The sequence below is a fragment of the Lactuca saligna genome, chromosome 5, assembly GCF_052625555.1.
Source record: "Lactuca saligna cultivar CGN05327 chromosome 5, ASM5262555v1, whole genome shotgun sequence".
In the NCBI taxonomy this organism is placed as follows: Eukaryota; Viridiplantae; Streptophyta; class Magnoliopsida; order Asterales; family Asteraceae; genus Lactuca; species Lactuca saligna.
In genome coordinates, this window is record NC_136421.1 from 37,072,253 (window position 1) to 37,076,634 (window position 4,382).

Genomic DNA, 4,382 nt, shown 5'->3' on the forward strand with positions numbered 1-4,382 from the left:
CACATTCATTGATATTTATTGAGCCATCACTCCTTAATTGACTATCTCATTAATTATTAATCTTGCCCTAATATTACATATTACAAAGTCTGATCTTATAACAGGTTAAACGATCAAGCATGGACAATTCTCAATCCAATCCCATCAACATCTCTAACAACATCGGATCAACAACCAAGATCCCAATCCTATACGTTCAAGACTATGAAGTGTGGACGCACCATTTTGAAGATTACGTTATTGGATCGGAAGATAATAGGTATCTGATGTTGGAAGCAATCACAGTTGGCCCATTCGCTCATTCAAGCACTTCAAGAATCATTAAAACTCAGAACGAGTACAATGATCTTTTAAAAGATGTGAAGGACGTTGCTCAGGACGAAAAGGAAAAGTTCCAATGCAACATTAAGGCATTGAGACTAATTCGATTCACCCTTCAATCCGACACGTTTCGATTAGTAAGTTCATGTGGTACAACAAAGGAAATCTGGGATCGGTTGCGAGAACTGTATTCCACAGATGAAGATCTAGAGCACTCGATTCAGACCCTACTTCTCTCAGAATTTGGAGAGTTCAAGCAGAAGCCAGAGGAGGTTGTTACACAAACGTTCGATCGGTTCAATCATCTTCTCAGTAAGATGATCAAACATGATATAGAAAGAAAGCTCATCGAATAGAAGGTTACTTTCTTAAATGGCTTAAGACCCGAATGGAGGGCGGTTGTGTCGACAGTTAAAGCACACAAGCAGTTTATGTCATATTCATTGGAGAAACTTGTGGGGATTCTGAAATCCCAGGAAAAGACTGTGTTACAAGAGAAGAGCGTGGTCTTAAACTTTGGGTCCTTGGCCCTTCTGTCAAAGGGTAAGAGCATAGCAGAAGAAGAAGAAGATATGAATCTGGGAGACTATGATCTGACATATGAAGACTATGCAATGATGGTGTCAAATCCCAGGAGGTTCATCAAGAAGAAGTTTCCTACCAACAAGAACCGAAACTGGAAAGGAAGCTACAGCTCTGAAAAAGCGAAAGAGGAGCCGAAGGTTGAAGAACCAAAGAAAGAAGTGAAGGGTGAAGCTGATTCTGGAGTCAGCTGTTTTTACTGTGGAGGGAAAAATCACTACGCAAAAGATTACGTGTTGAAGAAAATGGCAGAGAAAGATGATGAGAAGGATGAAGAAGCGAGTCTCCTGAAAAGACTGGAGGAGATTAAAAGGAAGAAAGCTGCTACTAATCCCTCTATGAATTCTCTAATTGTGCAGGGTTCGGTAGATGATGATGAGTTCAGTGGCGTACAGGTGTGGTCGACCGACTTAGAAGATGATGAAGTGAGAAAGCCTTCTCATGGAAAGGCTTATGTGGCGAAGAGTGGTGACGCTAGTGGAAGATGTTTAATGGTGACAGATGTATCCCAGATGAGGGGATACAACACCGATGGTGGAAACGAAGTGACTAAGGAGCGAGAGGATGTGTGCTTTACAGGGTGTTATCCAAGAGTGAGGAGCGAAGAATGTGGATTGAGCCGAATAAGTTGGAGCTGGTTAGGTCTGGGGATGAAAATATCTATTTGCAAAGAGACAATCTTGAATTGTTAAAACACAGAAACGTTTTTTGTTTGATTGCAAAAAGACTTTATACTAACATTACACAACTGCATTTGGACTGTGAAATAGGCCAGAAAATACATCGCATTTGGACTGTGAAGGAGGATAAAATTGATGCCGAAGCATGCAACTGTGAAAGTGTTGTATCTTCAGATGATGTAAGTCCCACTTATATGTTGGTCTGGACAAAATTGAATCGTTTATAAAGTCCAAAGACCATAAGGACATGCTTAAAGACCTTTTAGACGAAAATGATAAGTTGAAACTCAGAGCCGAAACCATAAAATTTTTTGACTCATTGAGTACCAAATTAAGTTCAGAAAATAAAATTGATGTTGAAAATGCATCTGAACTTAATGAGGATGATGACATGAGTGAAGTCTCTGTATAGGATGAGGTTGAGTGTTCAAAGTTTATTAGGAGCGAACCTGAAAACCACAAAAACTTGATTTCTGAAAATTCTGTGGAATTCGCTCATTTGTCCAAAAATAAGTCCCCAATCCTTAAAGAAAAAGTCGCTGTATACCAAAAGGTAAGAACAACTCCCAATCAGGTTTATAAAGTCTCAGGAGTAACCGAACATCAACTGAACTCACTACATTGGTGAATGAGGATATTGCAGATGGTTGTGATGAGTTTTTCTGGTCTGCACCGATAGACAATGCAGATGAAACAGTTGGTTTGTCGGAGCGAACATCACGGAAGGCCAAAGGTAGATACGTGGCAGAACCACTTAATAAACCTACCAACTTTGACGCACCTAGTACCAGTGGCACAAAAGAGGTTCCAGTGGAATACGTCTCCTCAACAAGCGAAACCTCTTCCATGAAAAGTGAACCTGTTGTTCAGAAGCCGAAACAGAAGGCAAATATTGACAAACAACCAAAACAGGTGAACAATCAAAAGCATCAGAGGAATCTGAGATACAAGAAAAATCTCTCAGAGCGAAAGCAATTTTGGCGCTCCCAAAATCCTCACTACACTCACTTTAATAGAAACTCCAAACCAAAAGGAGAAGAGAATAAGGATAAAAGGAGCTTCGGTCGGTTGGATCAAAAGTACCAAAAGAAGACTTTCGGGCCACAGAAAGAAAAAGGCTGAATGGATAGGCTCGGTCCTGACAGCAACAACAACCGCAAGCTCGGTTTCGGTCCACCAAACAACAACAGACAAAGACCCGAATTCAGTCCTTCAAGCTTTTATAGCAGAAGATCCAGTTTCAATCCAACAACTCACAACAACCGAAAAGGTAGTTTTGGCTGATCAACAAATAGTAACCGAAGGTCCGACTTCGGTCCCTCAAATGATCAAAACCGAAAGGATCATTTCAAACCTCAAGTCAGGAAAGATGCTCGTTCTAATTTCTATTCCTCTAATTCTTCTCGTTCTCATTCTTCTTCTAAGCCTAATTCTCATCCTACACCAAGCTCACAATCGATGAAGGATTTGAAAGGAAAAAAGAAGATTTCCTCAGCAAATGAAGACTGAAAGCAAGCTAAAGTCCAAACTCCTTAACCTAAATCCAAAACACTTGAAACTAACTCCAATAAAATCAAAGTGTTTACTATTAAGAGGAAAGATAAAACAACATTAACAAAACGAACTTATCTTGTTGATGCTTCTCTTGCTATTCCTGTTTCCATGAAAGGCTCACGAGGACCCAAAAAACTTTGGGTTCCTAAATCTGCTTAATTTTTGAAGGTTATAAGTGACGAGCAGTTCGACGAAGAATGGTACATAGACAGTGGCTGCTCATGTCACATGACAGAAAGAAAGGAAAAGCTAAGGGAGTTTCGGTCCCTTCAAAACGGTGGTAACGTCAAGTTTGGTAACAACTCCTATGGAACGATAAAGGGTTATGGGATGATAACCAATGGAGATTTTACAATCAGGAAGGTGGCTTATGTAGAGGGATTGCAGCATAATCTCATCAGTGTGTCTCAACTAGTGGGAGGTACAGGTTTCAAAGGTTCGTTCGATGATGAAGGTTCAGAAATAATAGAAAAGAGGTCCAACAAAGTGATTCTCAAGTCAAAACGAAAAGGTGAAATGTTCCCTCTGAATCTCAACCCAATCAAAGGGAAGCTAGCCATATGTCTATTGTCTAAAGCCCATTCAAACGAAAGTTGGTTGTAGCACCGAAGGCTCTCGCACCTCAACTTCAAAGACATCAACAAGCTAGTCATCGGTGATCATGTTCGGGGTCTTCCACTGCTTAAGTTCGATCGAGAACATTTATGTGCTGCTTGTGAAACGGGGAAACAAAGTCGCCAAAGTCACCCAACAACCATAAATACAAAAGTTGTTGAACCACTTGAGTTGCTTCACATCGACTGATGTAGTCCATCATCAATTGAGAGCATTGGCGGTAATAAGTACACCCTTGTTATTGTTGATGACTTCTCACGATTTACTTGGTTGTTCTTTCTAAAGCTCAAATCTGAGGCGACTCCCAAGCTGAAGATCTTTATCAAGCAGGTTGAAGTGCAACTGAGAAAAGTCGTTCGAAACATCACGAGCGACAATGGACTAGAATTCAAGAACAAAGAATTCGAAGATTTCTTAGCAGAAAAAGGCACCAATCACAATTTCTCATCCCCCTATACACCTCAACAAAACGGAATTGTCGAAAGGCGAAACTGATCCATGTGTGAGGCGGCCCGAACCATGCTAAGTTTTGCCTCTCTTCCTCTATATTTCAGGGCAGATGCCATTGCTACAGCTTGCTACACTCAAAACAGGTCTTATCTCAATAAGCGTTTCTCTCTCACCCCCTAT